This window comes from Mytilus californianus, unplaced genomic scaffold, assembly GCF_021869535.1.
Source record: "Mytilus californianus isolate M0D057914Y unplaced genomic scaffold, xbMytCali1.0.p SCAF_11, whole genome shotgun sequence".
Taxonomy (NCBI): domain Eukaryota; kingdom Metazoa; phylum Mollusca; class Bivalvia; order Mytilida; family Mytilidae; genus Mytilus; species Mytilus californianus.
The window spans coordinates 20,552,279-20,567,538 of record NW_026262593.1 but is presented as its reverse complement, the minus strand read 5'-3'; positions in this window follow the sequence as shown (position 1 = coordinate 20,567,538).

Here is a 15,260-nt window from a genome sequence, read left to right as displayed (position 1 = left end):
GTATACACAGTTCAAAATAACCTAGTTTGTTGTTTAAATTGTTTTAGTGTATTTAAATCACCTCCTGTGAGTTAATGTATTTTATTCATTTCAACACATAGAGTAATGTACTCAAAGAAAACTATTAATAATTACAAGTTGGTGAATATGTGGTTATAAATGCAACTTCATTTAGATATAGTTTGACTACATTGATAAAAATAAGTGGTGATAATGCACCTTTTTAAGGGGGTCTCATTGGGGGGTTCTCATCCCGGATCCCGCTTACTGTTTTGTCAGATTCCCGTATCCCGCTTACACTATGTACGTAAGCAATTCTCATTTTTTTTTTGTAATTTCCCGTGTCCCGTTAGACTTCATTTCCCGTTTTCACGACACAATAATTTGACTTTCACGTGTCACGCTTACAAAAAATCGGCAATCCTGGGTCACGCTTAGACCCCAATTAGACCCACTTTTAAATAGGTTTCTGTGTTGAATATAGTTTTGACATTATTGATAAAAAAAAAGTTGCAGTTTGAAAGTATAAAATGGACAATTAGTGGTGAAAGTGCAACTTCTTCTGTTGGTTACCTTGTTAGATATAGTTTTGACGTTATATATAAGAATAAGTGGTGATAATGAAACTTCTTCTATTGGTTCCTCTGTTAAATATAGTTTTTTTACTTTATTGGTAAAAACATTCAGTTTGAAAGTATAAAATGGCCAATTAGTGGTGAAAGTTCAACTTCTTCTGTTGGTTACCTAGTCAAATATAGTTTTGACGTTATAGATAAGAAAAAGTGGTGATAATGAAACTTCTTCTATTGGTTTCTGTGTTAAATATAGTTTTTAACTTTATTGGTAAAAAAAATTCAGTTTGTAAAGTAATGAATGGCTAATTAATTGTTAAAATGCAACTTCTTCTGTTGGTTACCTTGTTAGATATAGTTTTGACGTTATAGATAAGAATAAGTGGTGATAATGAAACTTCTTCTATTGGTTCCTGTGTTAGATATAGTTTTTTACTTTATTGGTAAAAACATTCAGTTTGTAAAGGATAAAATGGCTAATTAATTGTTGAAATGCAATCTCTTCTGTTGGTTACTTTGTTGTATATAGTTTTGACATTTCTGATTAAACATTTCGGTTTATAAAGTAGAAAACGACTGATTGGTGGTGAAAATGCAACTTCTTCTTGTAGTTACTTTGTTACATATAGCATTGACTTTATTGATTAAAAGATTTCAGTTTGAAAAGTTTAAAACTACTTACTAGTGGTGAAAATACAGGTTATTCTGTTGGTTACTTTATTAAATATAGTTTTGACTTAACTGATAAAAACGTTTGAGTTTGTAAAATATAAAACAGCTAACTAGTCATGCAGATGCAACGTCTTCTGTTTGTTACTTTGTTTAGATATATTTGATTTGAGTTTATATCCATTACATAGAAATATCATTATGTATACAGTATATTAAAATATATATTCTAACAACCAATGTTTAATGATTGTACGTCTATACATGTGTAGTTGAGTTTATATAGTCATACCAGAGAGAAATTATACACATACATGTATACAAAATCACACTATTTCTAGTATGATACTTCAATATCTTTTTCTTCGAAGATACTATGCTTATTAATAAGAGTCCTTTACGTTGGTTTTGTCAACACCAGACTAATCAGTGCCGCTCGAAAAAAAAAAACAATTGCAAGATGCAATAGTTGCCACGTAGAAATGAATTCGAAACCAAAATTAAAAAAAACAAACTGTTGGGATGAAATGTCAACCAGTCGTTTTACTTGAAAAAAGATACAATAGAGTCTGAAATTGAAAATCTGTAACACTATTCCTGTAGGTAGACACAACAATTGACTAAAACACGCAAAGTAATTAAATCAAATGAATAGTGAACAATCTGTGATCTCTGTTTACATTCTGCATTTAGGCAAATTTTAGCTTGACCTGTTTGTAACCAGAACATACTATTTCTTGATGACGAGGAATAACATTTACACAAAAGCTGACATCTACATTCAGGTGGGTTTTTTTTAAGGAACAGATAATAAATGACAGCCTTATTTTATAAACTTCATACTTTGACATGTTCATATACATCATGGAGAATCATCTTTATAACAAAAAATACAGTTGTTTTAATGTTTTCCATTACATAAATAGAAAAATCAATCAGTATTGAAATCAAATTATTAAAAACTGTTTAGACTAAACCCAATTTCATGAATTTAATAGTTAGACGAACTGACTGGGTCTATGAATACACATGCTACATCGATCTTTAGAGCTCCAATGTTGGTAAGCACATGGTCAACCTCCATGACAAATATTTGTTGTCCCCGTAGACAAAGCCCAAACAACATAGTTTTTGTGTGTAAATCGCATTCATAAACTGCTTGATGAAAGACTTGCAACTCATCATTTACCCAAACGACACTTACCAAGGAGAAAATCCTGAACAATCATAGGTCTGGTCTGTGTTGCCTTGGAATTTCAACCAAAAATGAAGGACTGGATCTTCCATCACTGTATTTGATTCCTAACTTAAATGTGTGTCTTTACAAACAACTTTATTATGCTAGGAATTCCAAATGCTCAATGAAACCTCGTTCTAAATTTTTAACATCAACTTTATCAACAATAAAAGCTGTTTTTAAAAGATATTGTGAAACTGCATATTTTAGGGGAATAAATCGTACATTGTAAAACATCACTCTTATTCAAACAATGAATTCTATGAAACTGACAATATCAAGATGCTTGATTTCTTGATTGACAACATATTTGGAGGACGGGTTTTTCATTTCCCATGAAACTAACTGTGTGCCTCTTTTTGTCGATTTGTTTCTTCATTAATATGAGGCCGACATCATACAGGAGCATTATCCTTTAACTTAAAGTTTGGCTATATATATGATGTCCTCTCACTAAATATTTCACAGTTTGGTGACTATGTTAAAACCATCTATCCCACCAAACTTGAAATAAAAGATACAAGAGATAAGTTAAGTCTGTCTCATACCTTGACTTACATCTAGAAATCGACAATGAATGTCGGTTGAAAACATAACTTTACGACAAAGAAGTGATTTCAGCTTCCCAATTGTGAACTTTTCATTTCTATGTAGCAACATTCCAGTAGCACCTGCATATGGCGTATATAAATCCCAGTTGATACGATATCCCAGATTTTGCATTTCCTGTCATGATTTCCTTGATAGCAGGTCGCTGCTTATAAAGAAGATATTAAGCCAAGAGTTCAAGTCAAGTTGTGAAGTTGAAATCTTCCATTCATTATTTTCACGAATGCCATCACGAGTTGGATGCCCGTTATGAAATATCTGTTTTACAGATGACGACGGATATGATCCAATTATCGTTACACCAATCAAGTCCTATTTTTATCGAAGGTGACTTATCACCGGGTTCGTACTAACATGAGCAACACTATGGGTGCCACATTTTGGTTCAGGTTACCCTTCTAGAGCATCTGAGATGCCTTGGTTTTTTGTGTTGTTTATGTTGCGCAGTTTTTAGTTTTTTATGTTGTGTTTAGGATATTGTTGTTTGTATTTTGATCGTTTTTGTTTTTTGCCATTTTTTGGCATTGTCAGTTTGTGTTCGACTAACGCTAACCACAATCCTTTCCTTAACCCTAACCATAACCCTAATCCTTACCCTACCCTAACCTTAAACCCCAATCTTAACCTTACCCTAACCCCTAAACATAACCCTCACCCGTAAAAAAGAAAAAAGTTTGTAGTATAATACTTCAATATCAATTTCATCGAAGATACGATGTTTATAAATGAGACCATCATTAACATTTATGTCAGCACACAATTGACCTCTTGGATGATGATACCCTCGAGGATGAAATGTCCACCATCCGTTTAACTCGCAAATAAATATAGTGCAGAGTCTAAAATTAATTAAAACTAACGATTTAGTAACAACATTCCTGTAGGTAGAGACGACGATTAACTTAAACACAGAAAGCAGTTAAGGCAGATGAATACTAGCAGTAAACAATACTAAATCCCTGTGATGTTTTTTAGTTGATTTTAGTCTCTCATGCAAGATTTTTTATTATTAATTATTTTGGGCTTTTAACTAGCTGTCAGTAACTGCGAGTACTCTCAAATCGTACTTTCTTATGTTTTTTTGTTATTTAATGTTTACTTATTCAGGGTTATATCTTGTCTATATACCAGCTTTGATAAGTATTTGATATTACTATAAATTTTCACTTCTTCGAACTATGAACATCAAAATTATTTATTTTGTAAAAATATTTCCTTTCTCCTTTTAAACTGTATACCTAACAACAAAATTATTTTCATTTATCTGTGTATAATATTATTGTAAATGGCGGATTTTTGTTTAAGGTTATCGTTGTTTTTCTGAATTTGTTTAACATTTCACAGCGGTATAATACTGTTACTTTAATTATTCATTCCTTATTTGATTTTGTATTTACATTGTTTCATAGATCAAATTTATTCGTTCAGTGTATGTTCACTTGTGTTAATATGTCTTTTGATTGAGTTAAGCCATTTCAATTGATATTTTATAGTGTGTCTTTCTATATTGTGATGCTACACTATTGTTTCAGATAAGGGTGAAGGTCTGGTACCATTAAATCGTTTAAACCCGCTGCAATTGTTTGCAACTGTCCTAAGTCAGGAATCTGATGTTCAGTAGTTGTCGTTTGTTGATGTGGTTCATAAGTGTTTCTCGTTTCTCGTTTTTTATATAGATTAGACCGCTGGTTTTCCCGTTTGAATGGTTTTACACTAGTAAATTGTGGGGCCCTTTATAGCTTGCTGTGCTATGTGAGCTAAGGTTCTGTGTTGAAGACCGTACTTTGACCTATAATGGTTTACTTTTATAAATTTTGACTTGGATGAAGAGTTGTCTCATTGGCACTCATACCACATCTTCTTATATCTGTGAACTCTGTTTTCATTCTGCGTTTAGAAATTTTTTAGCTCGACATGGTTGTAAGCAGATCATACTATTCTATATGTTATATTTCATTCCATTGGAATTTCAACCAAAAATGAATCACTGGATCTAAAATCACTGTACTGGATACCTAAATTAACATAAATGTCCTTCAAACAACGTTATGTTGCTTGGTCTTTTAAGTGCTCCACGAAACCTCTTATTAGCATCAATATATCCATAATAAAATCCGGGTTTCAAAGTTATTATGAAACTACATACCCTAGGGGCGGCGTGAATCAGATGCAGATACTAAAAAGTTCCAAAGTTGTGTAAGAGTACGTCACTTTCCTCTTGCAATGGTATTTTAACATCTGACTTTTTCCCCTTTACTCCTTGTTTTCTCTTATCCAAACTAAAAGAAAAAAATAAAATATTGGCCTTCTTTGTTTCTTAAAAAAAGAATGGCCAACGTAGATACAAATATCTAGTCCCAGGGAGGGATAACTCGTTCTTTGTAAAATATCCATCGGATTCAAACAATGAATTCTATGAAACTGACAATATCAAGATGCTTGATTTCTTGACTATTTTGAACCCATCTATCCCACTGAATTTGAAATAAAGGATGCAAGAGATAAGTTAACTCTGCCTCATACCTTGACTTACATCTCGAAATTGACAATGAGTGTCGGTTGAAAACAAAACTTTACGACAAAGGAGATGATTTTAGCTTCACAATTGTGAACCTGTCATTTCTATGAAGCAACATTCCTGCAGCGATAATTTAACAGACGTCGTAAAGAGTTGGCTGATCGTTATGAAGTATCTATTTCACATATGACAACGGATATGATGCAAATATCGTATCCACAATTGCATCATCTTTTCATCAAGTTTGACCTACCGGATACGACTTATTACTGGGTTCGTACTTATATGAATAACACTAAGGTGCCACATTTGGTTCAGGTAACTCTTCTAGAGCACCTAAGATGCCTTGGTTTTTTTTGTTGTTCGTGTTGCGCAGTTTTTGGTTTTCTATGTTTTGTTTTGTATACTGTTGTTTTGTGTATTGATCGTTGTTGTTTTTTGCCATGGCATTGTCAGTTCGACTAACACTAACCCCAATCCTTTTCCTTACCACTAACCCTAACCCTAAACCCTTACCCTACCCAAACTCTCAACCCTAATCATAAGCTTACTCTAACCCCTAACCCCTAAACCTAACCATAACCCTCACCCTAATAAAAAAAAACTAACTCCTATGGTTACAAAATCATCCGTAAAAAAGAAAACAAATTGTAGTATATTACTTCAATATCAATATTTCATCGAAGATACGATGTTTATAAACGAGACCATCATAAACATCTCTTTTGCTTGTCCAGTAGAAATTGCTTTGTAACATGATGTATTATGATTGCACATTTAGAGTTTATTGCTTTTACATTATACTACAACTAAGGAAGCCTAACACGGACACGGATTTGGTTGTCCCCTGGTTGATATTTTTCACTTATGTTTACTATGTTCTTATCGCTTACTGATTTATCCTCCAAATGATGTGTTCTAATGCTTTTCTGATTTAGGTAATTTTAGAAAGTTTACATCCTGAAATCAGTATCATAATTCATATTTCTACTACTACTGCACAGCTACATCAGTACAAGCAATTTCAGAGTATATTTGTTAACATGTTTTTTGCCGAACTGTACATGTGTAAAAATGTATACAAACTACATGTGTTCAGATGCATATAAATTAAAGCTATTGTGTTGTAAATAAATTGACTGCATCTGTAAAGATATGTATAAGATGTGTATCTGTAAATTTGTAAAAATATTTATCTGTTTAAATTCATCTTTACAGATATACAATTTTCTTTTATATTCTCACAAAGATATACATTTTATAAAGAGTTTTACATATTTACAGTTTGAATGCGCTTCAACCGATACACAGCTGATTATACTACATTTCATAGATGTTTCAGATTATTTACGTCCTTACAAATGTACAGTTTATATGCATCTTAACAAATGAACATCAAGAATGGCTTATACTAAAATAGCTGTGTTTTAGTAGACTATGAACCTTAGGCACTTTTGGGACATAGACAGTTCTTTCATGCTTTTATGATTGAAATGAATGTTTCAATTAAAGATGTTAGTTATGTGTAATTTTGTTTAGATATCGTCTAAAAATCATTAGAGAAACAGATTCCACCACTATAACTCGTGTATTACGATAATTCCCCACTCTAAACAGTTAAATTTTAATTATTTAAAAAGGTCGGCAAGTCTCGTGCTTTAAATATAAAAATTTAACTTGCAAGGCGTCATAATTATTTGGATTTGAATAATACGATAATATTGAAAGAAAATCATAATAAATGCAATAACTACTTACCATTTCATGAAATTATCTTACAAATCATGTGGCCAACCATGCTTGTTCGATTAATTCTACTTTGGTTTGAAATTCGAATTTATTTTCAAAACAAATGACGGACTAAAATCCGTTTTTTTCTCTTTTGATCGTTTAAGTGTCACCAAATATGTATATGTATGTGTGCTCGTAGAAATACTTTGTAAAATGCAACTAATACAGAATATAAATGTATGATATGTTTGCTCATGAAATCCCCTGGTTTCATAAGAAATTAACAACACAGGGAGGAACCTTAGCTTCATTGTTGTAACTCTAAGGGGCATTGTTCACAACTATAAGTGCAATAAAATAATGGAAGTTGGTTTAACAAAAAAAATAATTAACTGTCTTGAGTGGAAAAATATCGTAACACACTTGATGCAGTGGTGGAATCTATATTGTTATAGCATTACTCCAGATGCGTATTTCGACAATTATTGTTTCTTCAGTGATGCTCGAGGTCAGCCTATTTGAAAATTTAACACTAAATACAATTTTTGAAGAATTGGTAAAACAAAAAAGATCGTGAGTAAATCCAAACCCAGACAAAAAATTAAAGCTCGAGGGAGATACATTCCATAATTCAAAATGATTAAAAAAATTGTATAAGTGCACATGAAAAAAAAATGATATTTAAATGTTAGCTACTGTTTTGTGATACATTTTATGTTTGTTTTGCTGCTCTAAAAAAGTTTGATGCTGTTAAACGTTTTATTTTGTTAATTTCAAAACCTTTTGTCATAGAACATATATATTTTATAGTCCTTTACGGTTTGAGTTTAATCATTGTTGAGGCTGTACGATGACATCAAGTTATTAAATCCCACTTCATTTGGAATCGTACGGTAAAGTCAGCCATAAAAGACCCCGACATGACAAATTTTGAAACAGATAGAACGGCAAAAACGCTTTATATATGATAATATAATAACAATACGCGATGACAATTATAAGATTAAACCAACAAAGGACATGCACCAATTTACAGGCTCCTGACTTGAAAAAGGTATAATAGAATGCGGCGGGATTAAACATGTTGGTAAGTGCTCAACCCTTCCCTAACCTGTGACAGTAGTGTACCAACACTATATAAAACAAACTAAAAGAACAATGCTTAATGGCTTGCCACATCAGTTTGGCACAAAGCGCAAAAAATAATAGCTAACATTAAGACAAAAGAAAGATAAAAAAAAAAACGATCTAAGATGACTGAAAGCTAGTTCAAAGCCAATAACATCCAATACAAAAATAATTATCGCAGGATAATGTAACAATCAGTACACATCCAACATATGAAATTTAAAGACGTTATAAAAGTATGCTCAAACATAAGCACATAATATTGACAGGATGTAGACAAAACAATACATTTTCAGTTGTTAATCACCAAAAACAAAATCAATGTTAGTACCGACAAAAACAATATCCATAAATGTCATTACGGTAATAAGCTAATATCCTTTAAAAATAAGTTTATCCACAGGATCAATGAGTTAACATGGATCGTATCGAAAGTAAGGGGCTTTTTCAAACAAAATTTCCGCAAAAGTTAGGATGTGATTATCAAGAGCAAAACTATCAACCTAACTGTAAATAAACTCATCGCAGATATCAAGCTTATGATTTTGTACGCCAGACGCACGTTTAGTCTACAAAACACCCATCACTGACGCTCGAATAAAAAAACCTAAAAGGCTAATAACAGTACGAAGTAGTTGAGTATTAAGGACAAAAATTTTCCAAAAGGTTTTGCCAAAGAGAGGCGAAAGATACCAGAGGGACATTCAAACTCATAAGCTGAAAATAAACTAACGCCATGGTTAAAAACAAGACTCACAGACAAACAATAGTACACAAAACACAACAAAGAAAACTAAGACTAAGCAACACGAACCCCATCAAAAACCGGGGGTGATCTCAGGTAAGGAAATCCAAATACAGATTAGGAAATCCATCTATTTTTGGAGTAGACATACTTAGAATTTCGAACAAATCAAAGCAAATGTTGTTAAATTTTCCAATCAAATGGAATTTATACTGATTTTCATTGAGTTTTGCCAATTAATATCAATACAGAAACAAGTCTGCGGTTTAAGTGCGCATTATGCGCTCATATGAATACCTACATCGAATTGATGATTTAATTCCCGAAACATACATAAATTTAGTCAAGGAGAAAAACTAAAACAATCTCTTCCGTTATATGGATGGATAAATAAATAAAATTTTGATTTAAAAAGACAATTTGGAATTTCTTATACTGGGTTTACATTGTGTGTTCGTTTAAATATACGGCTAAAGGCAAATATATTCTTTCTGTTTTTTTTCATATTAAAATAAAAAGATGTAATTTTGTTGGTAATATTACCTACATTCCGATTATTTCAAATTGATCATGTGATCCTATGTATAACAGATGATTTAAATAACTGTTTTGGCCTTTGAAAAAATTTAAATGGCGAAGAAAAAGAATGATGTAGTTGTATATTTTGGTGAATTATTAGATTCAAGATAAAATCGAAGTAAACAGAACAATACCTCAAACAGTACGTTTATTTTTAAGTTTCAAATATTAAACGTTTTTGTCAAAGTCTTTATGAGTAGATAGACGATTATGTTCTTATTATAACTAGCATGCCAAGTTTGATTATTCTCGTTAAAGAAAGTTCTTCTTAAGTCCATTTTTATTTTTTGTAATTATACGACAGTCTGTGTATGGGCCTCCAAAATATTTTTATGAAATGTAACGAATTTAAGACAGCACTGTGATAGACACCCATTATCTCTCTTTGTTGGAATATGAATACATCTCTGGGAAATCTCCAGAAATAAAATATCCGTAAAACCACATACAGAAGGTATTTAAAACGCAATAACCATATGCATAAAGCCAGTGATGTTATTTTGCAGAATTATATTATATAATGACCCGAAGTTACAATATGACTTACTTCCATTTTCTCATAATCATTGATATGAATAAAAAGGTTATCCAATGGTGTGACATATTGTTATTCTACGTTTCTTTTTTTTTTCTTCTTATTTTTGGGGTCGGGTAAATTTATGTCCAGACTAGTTCTCAGAAATTGTATTGTCCAATGTTCATGAAACTTTGCCATTATGAGGACCACCAAGCGTAGTTATGCACGTGACTTTAAAATGTGCAAGATGACCACTGTTTACTTAAAAAATCAAAAATTCGAAATTTAAAAGCAACATTCTAGAACGCCTCTGTTCTTATTTGTCCATTAAAATTCTCAGAAACTGATATACCGATAATAATGGAATTATGTCATAATACGACCCATCATGTGAACTTGTGATCTTGACTTTGGAATGTGCAAGATCGATTCGGTTACCATGGAAGCTGCAAAATGTGGATGTTTTTTAAATTTATAAATCATTGTAAATCTTATACTTTTAGACCAAGCTTAATGAAATGTTATGGTAATATTGCTCAGAATGTAAAAATGTGCAAACAGTATTTTATATTTTCAAAACGGCTGCCATTGCTATGAAAACAGAGGAAATATTTTACATTAAACCCTATTGGAAAAATATCAAAAGAGCATTTTCTCACAGAATATGGTGGATCAAAATCATTCTTTGCAAATTATTAAGATGGCAGTCATTGCCATTAAAACAGCAAAATTGAGAAAAGTTCAAAATGCTACAAACTTAATGAAACCACAGATACATATTAACTGGTATGTGTAGATTTGTCTTCACGTGAGGCTCCTATAGAACGTTTGCCTTATACGATAAAATCAGCTCATTGACCCTTTACCAATTGAAATATTATCCCAAGACTCGCCTTTCCAAAAGTTTTACAATTATTGTACTGGGCTTTCACTATCATCTAAACGCACACAAAAGTATAAAACCTGCATTTTTGGAACAAGCATATATCATATTTTTCACTTTATATATAAATACATGTATATATATTTGAAAAAAGAATAACGGAAAAAAAACACAAAGATTAACGAGTTCTGTGCCACAGGGCCGATTATCGGCCCAAAGTCATACTCCTGTCAGTGCCAAAGGGCCGATTCATCGGCCAATTCAAATAATGTTATGATCTACGTAATGTACTATGACGTCGCCGTTTTTGCGCTAAATTTAATTCCTCTATCCTGTAATTTTCGCGCGTTTTTTTATCAATATTAAAAAATATGCATGATGAAATTTATGAAAATAAAACTATGTAAGGATTCTTTTATAAATATTATAGAATAATAGATATAATAATTTTATTATATTTAGAAGTATAGAGTCTCAAATTTACTCTCTTTTTTTCGGCGCTTTTGCAGTATATTTATATATGCATTTTAGGCTTACTTTCCTGAAATTTTCAAGGGTTTACTTTAAAAAATGTATCATAGTAAAAAGAATATAAGTAAAAATGTAAATACATAAAATATGGAAGATAGAAATTATTCAAATAAGAACAAAATACCTTTACAAAGAACGGATGAGAAAAAACGCAAGTAAAAAAATAAAAAAAAACCCTCAAAAACGCGAAAAGATGAAAATTACGCAAAAAAGTGCAGTACACATTAATGACGTAATTGAGCTAATGACGTCATCCATTAATGCATCCATCGGATTATGGCTTATCCTAACCCTTGGTTTCGAGTTTATCCTCCGGCCGAAGTTAGGGATCACACACAATTTTAGAAATGTAGGACATAAAAGAATGCTGCCGAGAAATGCCAGACCCATTGCCTATTTCATGCTGATTTTCAACAATTCATTCAATGAAGAAGTTTGTCTTGAAAACAAACAGGTAGTTTTAAGCCCATGTTCCTTTAAAAAAAAACACCAGTGAATGTTTATGCATGGAATAAATTTTAATGAAAAAACTTTACTGCGTTCAAATTTTTGAGACTATATTTATATATACGGCATACGATAGGAAAGGCCAAACAGTTAAACAGAAATAATAAATCAAGGGGTTGGATACAAGAGATACAAATAATCTAACTTCGATCGGTTCATGTGTTAACTCATTTATTATTTTGTCCCTTCTCTCAACGTATTATCCCTCCATACTAGTCTTTTTTTAAAAAAAGAAAGAAAGAAAAAAAGCGCACACAATCCTAAGAACTTTGTGAACAATTATAAAATTTTAAATTACAGTGAATAATTATTGTACGCCTGTCAAGAATTAAGAACACATTATTTTTCATATTAAGGTACGATAGAAGTTTTATATTAAGAGAACTCTCACAATGTTAGATCTCGCCTCCATTTTATACAATTATTCATTGATGACATTTTCCGAAGATCATATGACAAGAAATCGTGCCTCTCTTGAGGTCTTGAATGATGAAAGAAATAACCAACATTTGAGAAAATTGCCGGGTCGAAAAGAAAGAGATTGTTCTGTATGTTCTGTACGATATGTTCCTGGTGGCAGGAAAAGGTCGAAACATATATAATTATATGTATTCTCTGTCGTAAAGTTGTTCATAAAACATGTTATAAGAAACACAGCAGACGATGTAACGCTGATGAATAAACAATCTTTCTTGATAAATGATTATATGATATGAATCTTGACTATTGTATCCCAAGCTCGTGTAATGAAATTATCCATAAAGAATAATCACAAACTTTCTTTTATAAGTAGTGATAACTTAAGTTGCAATAGTTCTTTTTCATATTACCGACTTTTGACTCTGAAGTATATGATTTTTAGACAGGTTACCTTCTCTGTGGTAGGACATTTCTGGTCTCTATTCAAGTAAGATCTACTTAAAGAAGTAGGGTCAAGCTTACAATCAGTGAAATTAGTTTGTCATGTATAGAAAACATAAATCAGTTTACCCCCCCCCCCCCTCCAAAAAAAAAAGTTTTACCAATTGTAAGCTTGATTTTACTTTATCTAGTTGCTCTTACTCGAACGGGGACCAGAATATCTTACAACAGAGTAGGTAACCTGTCTAAATATTATTAACTCCGGAGTCAAAAGTCGGTAATATGAAAATAAACTATTAAAAGGTTGAATTCCCGCCAATTTTCAGTTAAAATCTTTTGGCGCTATCAAACCTGTACTATGACGTTGACGTTATTTGCGTAATCGTAAAGACAATAAAAAAAAAAGCCTTGGCATTGAAGGGGTTTTGTTTACAATTTGTTAATATCTGTTAGGGCTTTCAGCCATCGAATCGGCTCTTCAGACAGTTTATGAACGTTACTATTTGGTAACGTAGCGACAATTATGTTGTGATGTCACGTCAGCAGCATTTTACTTTTACTTTCGGTTTAGCTTTGGCTGAATTTTCCGAATGAAGTATTCCTCTTTAGATATTCGAAAGGATTTTTTTTTCATAAAGACTTTAAAAAATGAAATTATACGGAATTTTACAATTCCGCATTGTTCAAAATGTTAACTGCAGTGTGTATTTCTGTCTGAAGGGTCCCTTATATGTTGTTTATGTACTCTGACCCTTTTCTGGTCGGGATTCGAACTAATGCTACTGAGATATCGTGGCACCAAATCGCCTTCACTATGCCCGGTGCGCCAGACCACTAGACCACATAGCCTCGACAAAAATCAAGCTTTCCGTGGCCGGGTGTCCCAGGTTAGGGGGAGGGTTGGGATCCGGCTAACATGTTTAACCCCGCCACATTCTGTATGTATGTGCCTGTCCCAAGTCAGGAGCCTGTAATTCAGTGGTTGTCGTTTGTTTATGTGTTACATATTTGTTTTTCGTTCATTTTTTGTACATAAATTAGGCCGTTAGTTTTCTCGTTTGAATTGTTTTACATTGTCATTTCTGGGCCTTTTATAGCTGACTGTGCGGTATGGGCTTTGCTCATTGTTGAAGGCCGTACGGTGACCTATAGTTGTTAATTTCCGTGTCATTTGGTCTCTTGTGGAGAGTTGTCTCATTGGCAATCATACCACATCTTCTTTTTTATATGTAGAAATAATTATATTATAAGTACCTCTGAATCAGTGACAACTATACGACAGATTTTATCCATCGGATCACCAGTGATGGTGATACAAGGCTGAAAACACATTCTGTATACATAATTCGTCTGAATAACTGAACAACAATGTTAGATCTGTAAATTTGAGGAGGCAAACTTTTTGTTATTCCCTGGCCGGGTTTCGAACTCATGCTACTGAGATATCGTAGCACCAAATCGCCTTGCACTATGCCCGGCGAGATAGACCACTCGACCACCTAGGCTCGATAAAAATCAAGCTTTCGGTGGCCGGGTGTTACCTTTCCTCGTCAGTTTTTATCTAGCGTCGTAACACAGTACATGATATATAAGGCATGAAGATGGAATATTACCGATCAGCTGAATTATCTATCGTAGAGGATCTTACAAATTATGTAGGATGCAGTCACAGAAATAATTATATTATAAGTACGTCTGAACCAGTGACAACTCTACGACAGATTTTATCTATTTATATATATATATATAAGTCTAAATTGAAAACAACGTTCAAACCAATGATTTTTATACGTGTGCATGCAAAACAAATTTCTTGGTAGAGGGGTCTAAATATAGCACAAACAACATTATATATATATGTCTCTAGGAAACGGCTATAAGTGACAAACAAAATGGTACCTTTTTACGTTTTAAATTTCGTGATTTTTTTAACTTGCTAATTTTTTACCGTTCCCTCAGCAGGATTCAATCCCGGGTTGCATGTATAAGAATATTTCCTCCGTTGTTTAGGTTGAAGATATATATAAATTTCGATTTAAAATGACAATTTTGAATTTCTAATAGTGGTTTAACTTTGTGTGTTCGTTGAAGTATAAGGTTAAAACAAACCTTTTTTTTTTTACTCTAACACACTTCAAAAAAAAAGAGGCATTTTGACTAGAGTGTTACTATT